This window comes from Nannospalax galili, unplaced genomic scaffold (genome assembly GCF_000622305.1).
Source record: "Nannospalax galili isolate Female #2095 unplaced genomic scaffold, S.galili_v1.0 scaffold380, whole genome shotgun sequence".
Taxonomy (NCBI): Eukaryota; Metazoa; Chordata; class Mammalia; order Rodentia; family Spalacidae; genus Nannospalax; species Nannospalax galili.
Genome location: NW_008348568.1, coordinates 1,671,640 through 1,688,364, shown reverse-complemented (window position 1 = coordinate 1,688,364; position 16,725 = coordinate 1,671,640). Strand labels below are relative to the sequence as shown.

Sequence of the window (16,725 nt, the reverse complement as noted above, 5' to 3'; positions counted from 1 at the left end):
GAATCTGGAAATCCCAGCAGGTATGCACTAGACTCCCATACCCACCATGAATCCTAGAATGCCACTTAGCCTTTTGACAAAAAGGCTGTCACCTGTTGGACTGCAGCCATCATTTTAGAAGAGCTCCAAAATGGTGGGGGCGGGGGTGCTATGGGAGGGCACCGTTCTGGAAGTGGACATATAGATGAATAAGATTTTTTGGGATGTTCTGTATGATATATACACACAACTTTCCTAATAAACTTTCTCCATTTCTTCCGTTATGTAGGTGTCCCTGTCCGATTCCCTATTCCGGGACACATGAATCTGGAAATCCCAGCAGGTACCCACTAGACTCCCATATCCACCATGAATCCTAGAATGCCACTTAGCCTTTTGACAAAAAGGCTGTCATCTTTTGGACTGCAGCCATCATTTTAGAAGAGTTCCAAAATGGTGGGGGCGGGGGTGCTATGGGAGGGCACCATTCGGGAAGTGGGTATATAGATGAATAAGATTTTTTGGGATGTTCTGTATGATATACACACACAAAAATCAACAAATAAAAAATTAATTATTTTTGAGGAAGAAGCATAAAAATTTGCTTCATGTTAATTAGTAGAGGTGAAAAACATTACCATTGAAATCTACCTGATGACTTTATAGCCATACTCAGGTGCCAAGGATCAGAGTGTAACCAACTGTGACTAGTAATAACCAGATACATAGAGATTAGAGATACATGTGCAAACATCCAAGTGTTAATACCATTGAAATGAGTTTTTCTGTATGAAACTGTATTTTAAAATTTGCTAAAGGTTAAAAACTCATTCAATTCTATGTCTCACAGGGTTTATACTGAGTTCAATGTTGTATAACAGTGTCGATTCAACTGTGACCCTAAAAACTTACAGCCACTTTGAAAGAGATGTATCTTTGCTCTGGAAATTGTTATTGAATGTGTTAATGCTGTAATGAAATGCTTCTTCTAATCATGTGGTTATTAAATAAATAATTTTAAAAAAACAAAAACAAAAAGAGTCTACCACATGGCACGAGTTTCCGTGGCATGAAAGTTGCAAGATTGGTGGAGTCATGGAGAGCCGCTGAGGCCGACTGTGAGGGGCTGGGAAGATATTAGTGAAAGTGTAGCCTCAGTTGCAATGGAGACTTCAGCATATTGGAGATGCTATGACCATGGGGTGACCACCAAGGAAAGCGACAGGTGTGGTGTGGAGGTGGCCTGAGCTCACCAGCTAAGCTGTGTGTGTTGAGGATGGCAGAGTCATAGAAGTGGGACTTCCCAAGTCTTTTGGAGCCCAGACCATCATGAGTGGGCCCCAGATGTTGGACTTTGAGCTACAGGACTTCATTTACACTGTTGGATTTTTGGTTTTTGATTTTATTGTATTGTTTATTATATTTGATTTTATGTCACAGCTCTTCCCTTTTGAAATAATAAATTATGTAATTTTTAAAAAATAAAAAAAATAAAAAAGAAGAGTTGCTAAATGATGACTCTGTATTCTTCTATAATTGTAACTGTATAACCCTTCTTCATTTTCTAGGTGAGTCCTTTAATAATAAGAAACTTTAGCTGGGTGTGGGGGCGCATACCTTTTGTCCCAGCACTTGGGAGGCAGAGGCAGGTGGATCCCTTTGAGTTCAAGGCCAGCCTGGTCTATATAGTGAACTCCAGGCCAGCTGGGGCTACAGGGAGACCCTGCCTCAAAAAGATCAAAAAAATGAAGAAAGAAAGAAGAACACGAAAAAAAGAAGAAACTTTCTCTTACCAGTTATTTGGTTACCCTGCTAGATGGTTTGCATAGGAAAGGCAGGATAGGGCCTTGCTTTTTCTTTTACATTAGCCAGTTAAAAAATGAGTTGATTTCCTTAAAATATTTTTTAATTTTTTATTGAATTTTTGCAATCTTTATTCATTTCATACAACAGTTCCCAATCAAATTTAGAACCCCCCACCCATGCCCCCCAAACCCCCATCAGACCTCATGCACTCTGCCATATATGCCAAGTCCTATCCAGTCAACCATCTGTTCCCAGATGTCTTTCAGTGCAAATTCATCCACTAGAATCTAGTCAGCCCATCTAGAGATCATAAGTAAGACATATACTTCCTCACCTAGTAGCAATCACTCTCCAATAGTTCCCATTCTAGGGTCGACCTGCCACTCATTTCTCTCGCTCTGGGCCCTTGTCTGATTGAGTTGGTGTGGGTCCTTTGCCTGATGCCACCATTTCCACCAGTTCACATGTGCAAACTTCCAGTGGCCTGAAAGCTTCTGCTTCCTTGTGTTCATGAACCAGCCCTGGCTCTTACAATCTTTCCACCCGTCTTCTACAATGGTCCCGAGCAGTGGGTGAGTGAGATTCATTATAGGAGTCCTACCAGGGACACATACTCTATAGTCTCCTATTCTTTAAAACTTTGCCAGTTGTGGCCTTCTGTGTGCATCGCACTCTGTTGTATAAGGAAGTTTCACTGATAAGAGTTGAGGAAAAAATATACAATTTTTTTAATTTGCCAATTTAAAATTCCCATTATGTTATATACCTCATTGCAGTTGTTCATTCTAGATGGATGGATAGATGATTGATAGATGATAGATAGATAGATAGATAGATAGATAGATAGATATAGATAGATAGATAGATGATAGATAAATAGATGATAGATAGATGATAGATGATGGATAGATTGATTGATACATAGATAATGATAGATAGATAATGATAGATAGATGATAGACAGATGATAGATAGATGGATAGATAGGTGATAGATAGATGATAGATAGATTGATAGATAATGATAGATGATAGACAGATGATGATTGATAGATAATAGATAGATAGATAGATAGATAGATAGATAGATAGATAGATAGATAGATAGATAGATAGATAGATAGATCAAGTAACACTTATGATACTTAATAATGGTCCCAAAGTACAAGAGTAGTGATGCTGACAATTTTATTATAGTATCTTGGTATAGCTTTTCTTGTGTTTTTTTAAAATCTCTTATTCTTCCTAATTTATAAATTAAAGTTTATGGGGGGCTGGAAAGATGGCTCAGCAGTTAAGAGCACTGACTTCTCTTGCAGAAGAACTGGATTCTGTTGCCAACACCTACATGACAACTAGCAACCATCTGTAACTCCAATTCCAGGGGCTCTGACACCCTCTCAACCTCTGTGGGCTTTGCACAACACTGGTGCACTAAATTACATGTAGGTAAAACACTCATACACACAAATAAAAATAAATTCTAAATTAATGTTTATTACAACTATGCATGCATAGGAGAAAACACAGGATATAGAGGGTGTGATACTAGTCAGATTTCAGGCATTCACTGGTGGGGTCTAGGAATGTGGAGTGACTTGGTCAAGGGGTGATTTGGATAAGGGGTGACTACTATATCTTTTTTGTCTTTTTGTCTGATCACATTTTCTTTGTGTGTGTGTGTGTGTGTGTGTGTGTGTGTGTGTGTGTGTTTTGGGAGGTGCATATATGGGTGTGAATACATGTGTTCACGGTGCATTTGTGGACATTAGAGGACAACCCTTGGTGTCAGTCCTCAGGCGCTTTCCACCTTTTGTTTGAGACAGAGTCTCTCATTGACCTGGAAGATCACCAAATAGGCCAGGCTAGCTGACCCATGGCCTTCTAGGGATTCATCTGTCTCTTCCTCCCACCTCACTAGGATTACAGGTATGCATCACCATGAGGTCTAAAGATCCTAACCCTGGTCCCCATGCTTGCAAGGCAAATGCTTTACATCTGAGCCATGTCCCCAGCCCAGGTTACATTTTCCTTAATCTCCTTTTTCGTTTCTAATTACATGGATGTGATTTTATGTCTCTGATCATTTTGTACTTACTTTTAGTTTTAATCCACATCTTAATTAGATAAAGACTGAAATCATATATCAAAATTCCTGAAAAATAAGACCTCTAGTCACTTTAAAGGCTTTTGATCTTATACATTGATAACCTTTATTTACAGTAAAACTTTTTTTATCCCAACATAATCAACAGAGTTTCATTGATTAGTTGATTTTTTTATCAACTTATAAATTCTGGTTTAGATTTGCTCACTGTTTTAAAGATCAATTTTCTCATTTACTATTCTTTCTAGAACCTTCTGACATTAATATCCTTTCATAGGAAAAACAAATTTGTATATAATTTAAAAGTCTCTAGCTCATCCTTAGGGGTCACTTTCTCCATGTATCTTCTATCAACCTCTTTCTCAGATGGACACTCCATACATAGAGGCAAAGATGTCTTTAGTGCTCATATTATTTTGGATGCTGACAAATCTGCCAGGTCACCAGCAAGCCTATGGAAGAGCTGATGTTACAGCTTGAGTTCAAAGGCAGTCTCCAGGCAGGATTCCTTCTTCTTTGAGGAAACCTCAGTCTGCTTTCTCTTAAGGCTCTGCACTGACTAGATGACATCCACCCACATACTGGAGGGTAATATACTGTATTTAGTGTCTACTGATTTCAATATTCATCTCATCTGAAAAATACCTACATAGAACCCTCTAGACTCGTGGTTGATCAAATGTCTGGATATCATGGCCTAACTGAGTTGGCTCATAAAATTAACCCTGTGGAAATTCAGAGGAAGAAACATGGGGGAGTCCATGATCAACTTGCAGCCCAACCAGTCTTGCATAGATCAGGATGCAGCTGATTTGGGGGGCCTGAGAGGGGGACATTACCTGGTGCCTCCACTGAGCTCTGGGTTAGGAAGAGGGGAAATCTCTCTCCACTCTCATTTGACTTTTGCTTTCCCATAGTCAGAGTCACAGTGGGGCCAGTGTTGCCTCTTTCTATGGAGAGTAGCACCATATGGTCAAGGAGAAGCCAGACTGAAGCTTCAGGTACAAATGAGCCTTTCCACTGTTGCTGCTAAAATTCCTTCCCTAGAGGAGAGATGTGAACGCTGTCCATCCCCTCCTCCCTTGGTCCCAATGATAAACAAAGGCACAATTTCACCAAAACGTACTCTCTGGGAAACCAATGAATTTATTGGGCTTTCATATAGAGGCAACGGGTGAGGGGTTATATACAGAAGTGTGGGTGCTCCCTGCTAAGCCCACCTGGAAAGTCTTTACCCAGCATGGATGATGCCTTCCCCATAGCCAAATAGAGAGCCCATCCTTTAGTCTTCCCCACTCTGTATAATCCTTCCCCCAGGCCACCTTCCCTTAAGGCTGACTCGCCTACCACAGGTTGGAAGGTATGGGTGGATACTCAGGTGAAGCCCCCATTACTCTCCATGCCCCTCCTATGCAGGAACATCAACAGTCGACAAACCCAGCTGTGATGATCTTTTGCGATCGGACACAGCTGAGCTGAACTCAGGAGGGCGGCTGTCTGACCTGGAGGACAGTCCTATACAATTGCCAATTAGAGAAACTCTTACAATAAAACTCAAAACCATAGGCACAGAGCTGATGGGGGCTAGAGAAGGAAGGGGTGATTGGTAAGACCATCAGAGACTGGTAAGACCAGAACATACCCATTCAGGGTCATTAGCATGAGATTTCTTCACAGGCTCGGGATCCAATTCAAATTCCATAGAGCATGGATAAAGATGGGAAGACTCTAGAGCCTTATTACAGAGTCTGTGACAGGGAGCAGCTAGGCTGTGCAGTACTTGAAAGAGAAAGGGCAGACCATCTCTCTAGCAGGTTAGGTGCCTTGTGGCAGCTGCAGAGTTGAAGATGGTGATGATGATTCCAGTTATACTCAGGCACACCTCTCTGAGAACAAGGTAGAGATGCCATTAGCCTGCAGGAAGGAGACTCCAACCGAGGCTCAGCTTCTAAAGACACATTTCTGATGCCTTTTCTCATCAATATGCAGTAGCCTCCCCATCTTCTCCACCACACTTGCACACACCCTCAACCCCCCTGCTTAGATTCTTGCCCTCTGAGAAGCCTTCCTTGATTCAGTGCATTGGAGAAATCCTTCATGGCCCTTTCTTTGCTCAGGCCCGAGCCATCCAGCTTTCTCCCTCTCACTTTCCTGCTCCAAAGATTCAAGGGTTCTACCTGGTCTCCTCCTGCTTCTGGGTTGCCATTCCCCAGTGGTCCTCTGGGTTCTTTTCATCCTAAGGAAGAGAGGAAATATGGAAGTCAGGACACTCCATACTCGATGTATGGAGTGTCCTGACAACTGGAAGGATCAAAGGGGCTGTCTGTGCTGGATAGCTTTAGTGTCAACTTGACACACCTGGGTTGAGGGAGCCTCAGTTGGGGAATTTCCTCCATTGGACTGGCCTGTGGCCATGTCTGAGGGGCATCTTCTTGATGAGTGATGTGGGAAGGCCCAGCCCACTGTGGGTGGTGCCATTCCTGGGCAGGTGGACCTGTGTTGCATAAGAAAGCAGGCTGAGCAGGGGCCAGGGGAGCAAGCCAGTAAGCAGAATTCCTCCATGGCCTATGCTCCAGCTCCTGCCTCCAAATTCCTGCCCTGAGTTCCTTCCTTGGGCTCCTGGATGAACTGTGACCTGGGATACATAAGACAGATAAACCCTTTCCTCTCCAAGTTGATATTGGTCAGAGTGTTTTGTCATAACAATAGAGAAACCGACTAGGACACTGTCAAAGTTTGGAAGTTTAATGGTGGGTGGGGCTTCCTCTCCTGGCTCTTCAGGGACATGGTCATGTGGCATACCTAGATAGGACCTAGGTCCTGGGTTTCCAGCCTTTCCAGAGGTCCCAGAAGTTAGGCTTGAGGTGGTCTTGGGACAGAAGCACATCAGAAGAATCACAGCAAGAAGATGCTGGTATGACTGTGTTGGATGCTAGGGACATAAGACTCCTGGGATATCCTCATGTGACCTCAAAGGAGGAGTCTTATAAGAAGACCCCACTAAGGATTGGGACTGCGTTTGCTGCCACCCAGTGAGTAGTGGCCTAAAGCAGATTAAAATTTGATTCAGGAATATATCATTTCTTATACCACACAGTTATAATGTCAGGAGTTTACTTTTTAATACTTCGGCATAACAGTGTGACTTCATATATGCACCAATTAGTTTCAACCACACTCTAGGTGCAGTCAGTTACCAACAATCAGGACTTCACCTCCCAAGACTGGACAGCAAGTGACCTAATCAGAAATCTTCTGGAATGACTATGCCGCTCTCCTTCATTTCTTTTTCTTTTATAAATACTAGGGACCTTGCTAATTAGTGCAATGAGTTAAGAAACGGGTTTTCATTGATGATACATGTGGACTATTAATTAGTGTAATAGATGTTAGAAAGCCACACTTATTAGCAAAATTAGTGTCTCTCACACACTATGTGGATTGAGTTAAATATTTTACAGAAAGCTTGCAAGCATGAAGTCTAAGAACCTGGCAGCCCTGGGGCTTGTGCTCAATGCTGATGTCGAAAGGTTCTTCCCACAGCCAAGCTTCTGACTGCCTGTTGCCAATTAGAAAGGCAGCCTCATTCTGACTTGTCGAATATTGTTTGGCATGCAAAGGGGCCATATTTAAGCAGAAAACTGTGTCTTCGTTGAGCTTATATGTAAGTTTCATGGATTGTTCTTACCATCATACTAGTACATGCTTGTCTAGTAAATCACTGTACATATGTGAGTGCTCTCCAAAGAAGCAGTGCGGGGGTGGGGGGAGCTGTGGTTTGAATGAGTGTCCCTGAAGGTCCATATATTAAAGGCATGATCCCCAAAGTAGTGCTATTGGGAGAGACAGTGGAATGTTAAGAAGTGGGACCTAGGGGTCTGGAGAGATGACTCAGTGGTTAAGAGAGCTGGTTGCTCCTGCAGAGGACCTGGGTTCAACTCCCAGCACCCACAAGGTAGCTAACAATCATCCATAACTCCAGTTCCAGGGGATCTGACACCCTATTCTGACTTCCATGGGCATTGCACAACACATGTAAACTTACATACAAGCACATAATACACTCATGTACATAAAAACAATAAAATACTTTTTGAAAAAAGAAGTGAGGCCTAGTGTGTGATCAACTCACAGAGGGGATATCCTCAAAAGGGGCTGTGCAGCCTAGCCTCTCGGAGTCTGTCTCTTGGCTCACGCTGTGAGTAGTCCACCGTATCCCACCACTGGCATCTGGACCGCTCAGAGGTCAAAGCAGTGGGGCCACCCAATCTGGAGCCTCCAGAACCTTGAGTTGGAGAAAACTTTACTCTTTATACATTTCATTAAAGTCAGCCTGTTAGATTCTAGATTCTTCTTTATCCTACAAAAGGGAAACAAGGTTCAGAAGTGTTAAGTGACTTTCCTGAAACCATACCATGAGTGAGTCAGGAATCAAACTCATCTTCTGATCCCAGGGTTTGAACTTCTCACACCTGCTGCACAAGCCCTACCACCGAGTCCTGTGCTCATTGTCGAAGGTACAAACGGTTGCTTGTTCAACCTTAGCAGAGAGATGCACATTAGAAAACCCACATTTTGCCCTGTTCTCTGCATATGTAGATGTCCGTGAAAGCAGACGAGTTTGGGGTTGCACACAAATTACAGCAAGTAGAGAAATTCATGATACAAAGCTTGTGAATAATGAGGAGCAACTTCCACATCTCATTGTCCTCTTTCCTAGTGTTAAGGGGATCATGTGACCAGAGAGCTGGCTCAATGGTCAAGAATCCTGGCTCTTGTCAAGAACCCCAGTTTGGTTTCCAGCCCCCACATGGCAGCTAACATTCATCCTTATTTCAAGTTCCAGAGGATCCAACACCTTCTTCTGGCCTCTGCGGGCATTGCGTGGCATAGGTGCACTTACATGCATGCAGGCAAAACACTCATACCACAAAAATAAATAAGTGAATGTTTTATTCCCTTTTATTTTTCTTTTTATTTATTTTTATTGAAGTTGCAAATTTCATATAATATATTGTGATCATATTTAGACCCCCTCCCTTATCTGCACCTCCCCATACTTCCTCACACCAGATTTCATGCATTCTTTCATATGTCTTCAGACCTATCAAGCAAAATTTATAGCCCCAAATGCCCTTCAGTGTGAGTCCATACGCTGAAGCCTGCCAACCTAACAAGTGTCACTCTCTTAAAGAAACACCAACTCTCCTTCTCCCCATAGTCATCAGTTGTCAATGTTAAGGTTGGGGCTTCTTAGCAATTGCCCCACTTCTGGGTTTTTATCTGGTTTGAGTTTGCATTGGTTTGTGAATGCTGTTATTATTGTTGTAAGTTCATATGAGCAACTTCCCAGAAGCCTGAAAAACTATTCCCTTGTGGTAATCCACCACCCCTGGCTCTACAGTCTTTCTGCCCCCTCTTTCCTAATGGTCCCTGAGCCCTGGGTGGCAGGGGGTTGATAAAGGCATCCTACCCAGGGACAATCACTCTGCAGCCTCTTATTCTCTGCACTTTGGCCAGTTGTGGCTTTTTGTTGTTAATAACCTTCTGTCATAGGAAGAAGCTTCACTGCTAAGAGTTCAGAGATGCATTAATATTTTCTCTGCCTCCTGCTCTGCTATGTTCCTTGAGCCTTAGGTGTAGAGATTGCATTGTAGATGTGTCACTTAGGGCTGGGCATCTCACAGACACTTATTCTCTGAATTTGACCAGTTGCAGAATTTTATAATAGTCTCCATCTATTGCAAAAAGAAACTTTTTTTTGATAATGGTGTGAGGTATACTTATCTGTAAATATAAGGATACATATTTAGAATACAGTAAGAAATTATGTTGGTCTAGAGATGTGACAAAAGTAGGATTTTCTCTAGGATCTATGGCCTCTCCACCCATTAGTATTTGGCTACATTTACAGTACAGCACTTGAGGTCCCTCCCGTTGAGTGGACCTTAGGTCCAATAAGACAGCTGTTGATTGCCCCCTAAGATAAAAGCAACACTACCACACCAGTAGAAACAGTTTGCTAGGCCAGTCATTATCGAGTTTATTAGGCTTTCCTGCTGGGTAGGACCATTGATTGCTTTCTCCCTTGGCAGCTTGGATAGAATCCTCTGATACTATGAGAGCTTGTCTTCAGAAAGGAACTTCCGGGTGAGTTCCATTTCTGTTGCTCTAAGTCCTGTGTCCAAAGTATGTCCTGTCTCCAGCAATAGGGTCTTACCTTCAAGTTCTGGGAGGTAATCAAGGGCTGCGGCAGTAGCCTGTGTTATTTGGGGAGTCTCTTAAAACTACCATGACCAACAATTCAAAAGGAGATCTTTCCCACCTGGCACTGTGATTTGTTATATAGCCTTCAGCTATACATATGCACTTGTGTATACACAGTGTATGAGTATTTTTTAGTAGGCTTTTGAACTAATACATTTCCCTCTGATTTATCACACCACCTAAGCATTACTTATCCCCCCTCTCACCCCTCACTTCTACAACCCTCCTTCTCTTTCCCCAGTTAAAGTACCCCCATTTTCCCCATTTACCCCTTGATAACACCTGTCTTACTATCCCCCCCTCTCACACACCTTCTTCTCTTTTACCCCCATGGTTTCTTTCCATTTTCATGGCTCCTGGGGTTACATCAGGATATATGCTCTCATCTAAGAATTTGGAGCTAAGATCCACAAAGGAACAAGAACATAGGTCACTTGTTTTTCTGAGTCTGTCTTACTTCATTTAGTATAACAGTTTCTAATTCCATCCATTTACCCGCAAATTTTATAATTTCATCTTTTCTTACCGCTAAGTAGAACTCCATTGTAATGTAAAGGCACCACACTTTCATTATCTGGTCATCAGATAAGGAACATTTAGATTGTTTCTATTTCTTAGCTGTTGTGAAAAGAGCAGCAACAAGCACGGCTGCAGAAGCACTTCTTCAGTAGAATGAGTCCTTTGGGCATACCCCAAGAGTGGTATAATAGGATTGTATGGTAGATGTGTTTTTAGTTTCTTAAGCGTTCTCCACACTGCTTTCCACAGTGGTAGCACCAGTTTGCAACCCCACCAGGAGTGAGTGTCCCCCCCTCCCTGTGTCCCCATCAGTGTTTGGTGTCTTGTTCTCTTGATCTTAACCATTCTGACTGAGGTTAGACGAAATCTTAAAGTAGTTTTGGTTTGCATTTCCCTAATTACCAAGGATATTGAACACTTTTAAGGTTTTCTTAGCCAACTTTATTTCTTCTTTTGCAAGCTCTCTATTCAGATCCATAGCCATTTTTTAATTAGGTCATTGGTTTCCCTGATTCTTTGTTTTCTGAGTTCTTTGCATATTCTGGATATTAATGACTGTTAGATGTCCGGCTAGTGAAGATTTTCTCCCACTCTGTGGGCTTCCTCTGTATTCAACTGGTTGTTTCCTTTGCTGTTCAGAAATTCTTTAGTGAGGTCCCCTTTGTCAACTGTTGACCTTAAATCCTGAGCAACTGATGTCCAATTCAGAAAGTCCTTTCCTGCACTTATGTCTTGTAGGGTACTTTTCTGATGATGGAGCATCAGGATTTGATGCCCTGCTTGTTAGGTTTCTGTCTTGCTTTAATCTGATATTTTATTGCTATGCCCCTGTTCCTCCATTTTGTAATGGTAATGTTTACCTGTGCCATTGTATATTGACAGTATATAACTTGTTTGGCTTTTTTAATTTTGCAAGTGCTCGCAGATAAAAGATTGTCTTGAGTCTCAGAAGAGAGTTTAGAATTTGTATTTTGAACACTTAGGACCCTACAGAACTATGGGGACTTTTGAAATTGAGCAGAATGCACTATGACATGAAACTTTGGAGAATGAGTGAAAGTTATTATTTAAAGAGATGTACTTGGGTGTCAAGTCGACAAGGGGTGGAGTTGTGATGGTTCATCATCATTGTCAACTTCATTAGATTTAGAATCATCATAGAAACACACTTTGGGGTGTATCTATAAGAGTATTTCCAGCTGGGCATGGTGGCGTACACCTTTAATCCCAGCACTCGGGAGACAGAGGCAGGTGGATCTCTGTGAGTTCAAGGCCAGCCTGGTCTATATAGTGGGTTCCAGGCCAGCTGAGGCTACTGGGAGACCCTGTCTCAAAAACAAAACAAAAAAAAAAAGTGTTTCCAAAACGTTTCCGTGAGCAGGGAAGACTCACCCTGAAGATGGACAGCACCATTCCAAGTTCTGAGGAAAAAGAAGAAAAGGAGCTGAGACCAGCAGCATCTTTCTTTCCTTGCATCCTGACTGCAGATACAATGTAACCAGCCACCTCACATTCTTGCCATCATGCCTTCCCCACCATGATGGACTGTATCCTCAACTTGTGAGTCAAAGTAAACCAGCTGGTCTTCCTTCCTCCCTTCCTTAAGTTGTTCGTATGAGGTGATTGATCACAGCAATGAGCAAAGTAGCTAAGACGACCTGGGACACAGGCGATAACTAGATCCCAGCTGACATGTAAGAAAGTGAAGTATGTGCTTTTAGGTTTGTCAGCTGTTGGGGCTTTGGGGTTTGAACTACAGCATAATACAACAAAAGTTGACAAGTATAGATGGCACAGATATACCTGTTTACCCAGTATCTTGTGTGTTGAACAATGACTCTCCTTTTGTTGAAACACCAGTAGTTTGGAAGTTTGATTTTTTGCTTTGCACACCAATAAAGAGGAATGCCAGCCAACATGGTCAAGAAGACAAACAATGGGTAAATCTCAGAGGCCAGGACATGATCCTGCAGTGGCCTAGTCTGTCAGGTCCCTCTAGTCTTCTAGGAAGTAATACCAAGACAGGACTGCATAAACAGGAGATTCACTAGCCCTGAAAGATGGGAGGAAGTTGGCAGAGGAGGCTGGAGAGCATTCCGACAGTGACACAGGCTGGACACCTGTGAAAGGGCGCAGCAAAGGAAAGTCTGGGAAGAAGAGCCCCCAGTTCTAAGACAGGTATCTACCAGCACACTGGGAAGTCCCAAAGTCAAAGCTGCTCTTGGGGGACTTTGGGGTTAAAATGCAAACTGCCAAGGTCAGCCAATAGCCAGAGCAGTCTGGGAGAACAAAGCTTCAAGCTCAGGGCAGTATCTGAAGGCTATTCATCAGCTGTGCTCCTGCTGTAGGCTCTCTCGAAACAGAGGGAGCTGAGCCATTTGGCTCCCTGGCCCCTAGGCCTGCAGGGGCTGGTGGAGGAAGCCTGGCCTGTGACGTAAGAAAGTGGTAAGTGAGAAATGTTAGAAACCAAACTCAAACAGCAATGCCCCTGGACCCTCTGCCTGCCACCTTTAACACACGTAATAATCTGCATGACTAGAGCAGATTTTTATCTCTACAAAGTTGTTGAGGACCACATCATGTCAGTATAGACAAACAGAATCCAAACAGTCACAACATCCAGCTCACAAAAGGCAAATGACATCCAGAAGAGAGGAGGGTGAGACCCAAGGTCATACCATGGAGACCAGACCTGGCAATCTCCAAGTCATTGTGGGATTTCTGATGACACAGAGGCCTAGATTTCAGGGCTCTGCATGCATGTGTTGTAGGTTCATTCATTCACGCCACACACATTTATTGAGCATCTACTGTATGACCGCTGCCTCACACCTGGGAACAGTATGAGCACAGGTCCTGGGGACCTGCCTTTGTAGGACTTACCTCTTTAGAGACAAGGCTCAGATATACAGCTCTGGGATTCCCATGTTTGATTCTAAATCCACCTAGGGAAGAACACAGCCCTTCCCTGCTGTATGAGCGCCTGACTTTTTTTTTTCTTTTTGCTATGCTGCCTGTGAGGTCAATTATTCCCTGGCAGTTTTACAGTACAGCTTTTCCAGACTCACGAGTCACTGCTTTTATTAATTACTGTATCAGCTGTTTTACATACCCTAATTATCTCCCCATGGCACAGACAATAGCCTTTTTAAAGATTTTTTTTTCTTATTCTTTTTGGTAAAAATAGAAAATATGAATATGTATAGTTTTTTTTAGCCTTTTTCAGAATTTAAACACAACATGAGCACCACCTTCTGGCTAAAATGAGAAATAGCAGCATTGACGCCCATACGCTCAACCTTGAATGCTTGTAATAAAATTAATGGTAATAAAAATAATTACATATTTTTAAATATAGTCACCACCACATTCCTCTGACAAATGTCTTAATCCTTATAGTATAATTAATTATTCTAAAATATCTGTCATTTGTGCTATGACTAACATTTGGCCAGAATGTTATAGATACGTTATCTCACTAAATTCTCACAAATCTGCTCGGTGGATTTGTTCTTCTCTGCATTTTATTTTTTATTTGATTTATTTGTGCGTGTGCACCACAGCATGCATGTGGAGGTCAGAGACAACTTCCAGGAATCAGTTCTATCCTTCCTCCATATGGGACCAAGGATCAAACTCAGGTCATCAGGCTTGGCTGCAAGCGCCTTTACCCATTGAGCCATCTTGCCAACCATCTCCTCTGCATTTTAAAGTTTTGTTAATGAATGCTCAACTATGGGAAGTAATCATACCAAGAAGTACATGGCACAACCAAGATTTGTATTCCTTTTATTCTGCACTCATGTTGTATGAGTGTAGCAGAAAGAGGCAGAGAAGTATTTAAAGTGGTCCTGACCCTCTTCTACCTGAATTTCCTTTCGCATCTTTCACAATTCCTGGCTCCCTAGTCCTTACTGGAGTGGTGAACTAGCAGGACCCTCATCCTACAAACAGGCCACATGCTTCTGACATACACACACACACACACACACACACACATATCCAGGCACACACTCACATGCAGCCCTATACGCATACACACGGCCTACCACTGGCTGGTTCTACAGTTAGCCTCTCTCAAATCTCCAAGAACCACAGGTATCACATTGATGAAGACTTCTGGTTGCCTCCCAACAACACTTTGCACTCATTATGAGTAATTTATTCATGTTTAAGGAGCTGTTAATGAAGGAGGAATCCCAAGACCTCGGTCATTCCAAGCCAGGCAAGTAGGCTTGGACACGACTCCACACTTTGCTGAAAGTCTTAAACCTCTTCAAACTAGGGTTTCCTCATCTCTAAAATGATGATAATAATCTCGAGCTGTGGAAAGTTCAGTGATGATTTAAAAGATTTCGTGTTGGGAAGAGCCCCATCAGATAATTCAAAGCTCTGTGTGCTAGAGGGCTCCTACACAATGCGGCTTTGTGAACTGCAAATTCCTCCACGAACTGTGAAGCTAGTTGGAAACTACTAAAATATAAAACGCTCACTACCACAGTGTGTTCTGAGAATACACATTGCTATCTTATTAGACAAGGAGATTGGCGTTCCACTGGGGACTTTTTTATTCTACTGAGTACTTCTGTGATCCAGGCACCGTATTGAGGCCATTGAACAGCAGTGTATTCAGAATACATCATGACCCAGTGCTTAAGGCTATTACCACACAGCAGAAAGACCACACTCCTTCCATTTCTCCCAAACTGTTGCACTAGGACCAAAGGGTAGTTTCAAAGAAGCAAATCTAAGACTGGAGAAATAGCACAGGGGTTAAAAACACTTGTTGTTCTTTCAGAGAACCAGGGTTCGGTTCCCAGCACCCACATGGTGGCTCACAACCACCTGTAACTCCAGTTTCAGGGACTCTGACATCCTCTTCTGGCCTTCATGGGATCCTGCACACACATGATACACACAAACTCACATAGGCTCACACACATACACATAAAAATAGATGTTTCTAAGAAGCCAGCTTCATCTCAGCACACACAATAGAAAAAGCACGGAACCAAAACAGCTCCCTGTTCTCCTGACTCTGCTGTGTGCTCCATTGTTTTCTAACAAGCAATCTACAGAGTCTACTAGATGACTATCAGCCCAGGCAATGAAGTACAAAGCAAATACTGTATGTAGAATGACCACTGGGAACTGACCTTCCCAGGAAAGAAAAGCTGTACCTGTATTAAAGAGTCTGTGAGACTGATCAACCGATAAGAATTTCTTGATTGTGGAGAGTTGAAGTGCTGGAGATCCACAGCCAAATTATCTGGGCTGTCTTTAGCCCTCACCCCCAACAAAACTCACTTTTGGGTCTAATTTAACCTTCTTGTGACGATCACATGAATCTTTGGGGAATGTATTAATGGACCACTAGCTCTCACCAACCCAAAAGCTAAGAAACGCCACCAGATAACATGAAACCTAGAGCAGAAATTACCCTCTTGTGCTGCAACCCACCCACCTGATGTTTCTACCAATGTATTTGAACTGTCTTCATTTATGATTTCCTTTTGTTCTGTAACTATAAAAACTTTATGAAATTGTTACCACATTGGAGCATGGTATTTGGAAATACTTGAATGTGTTCCAAGACCATGGTCACTTATCTTTTGCTCCAGAATAAACTCTTTTATTCCCTTTAAGGTGAAAGCTATGTTTTTAATTATGTCTCAGTTCTGTCTTCCTCTTCTTCCATACTGGGAACACAGTTGCTCAGAATAAAGACTACATTTCCCAAAGAGCTTTGCATGTAGGTATATGGTCATGTGACTAAGTTCTACCAATGGGATGTAAACAAAGTGATTGACCAATTCCAGTAAATTCTAGAACCTTACTTTAGAGACAGCTGACTGGACATTCCCCCTCTTCTTTCCACTTTCCTCCTGGGTATGTTTTGAATGTGGATGTGACTACTAAAACTCCATCTTGAGCCATGAAGACAGAGGCTAAATTCCAGATTAAAGTGGAAGGTTAGAACAGCCTGGGTCTCCGAGGACTTTGTGTAGCAGAGCTGTACAGCTGCCCTGGATGGGATTGCTTGTGAAA

At 42.5% G+C, this 16,725-nt stretch overlaps 1 long non-coding RNA gene across 1 annotated transcript; it reads right to left on the bottom strand.

The window, feature by feature from the left end:
* Positions 1 to 5,577: 5,577 nt before the first annotated feature.
* LOC115072411 lies at positions 5,578 to 8,080 on the bottom strand. The gene is made up of 3 exons (XR_003851467.1): positions 8,024 to 8,080; positions 6,069 to 6,127; positions 5,578 to 5,777 (listed from the first exon to the last, which is right to left on the bottom strand). It is a non-coding gene; the product is annotated as an uncharacterized LOC115072411 (long non-coding RNA).
* Between the last annotated feature and the right edge of the window lie 8,645 nt (positions 8,081 to 16,725).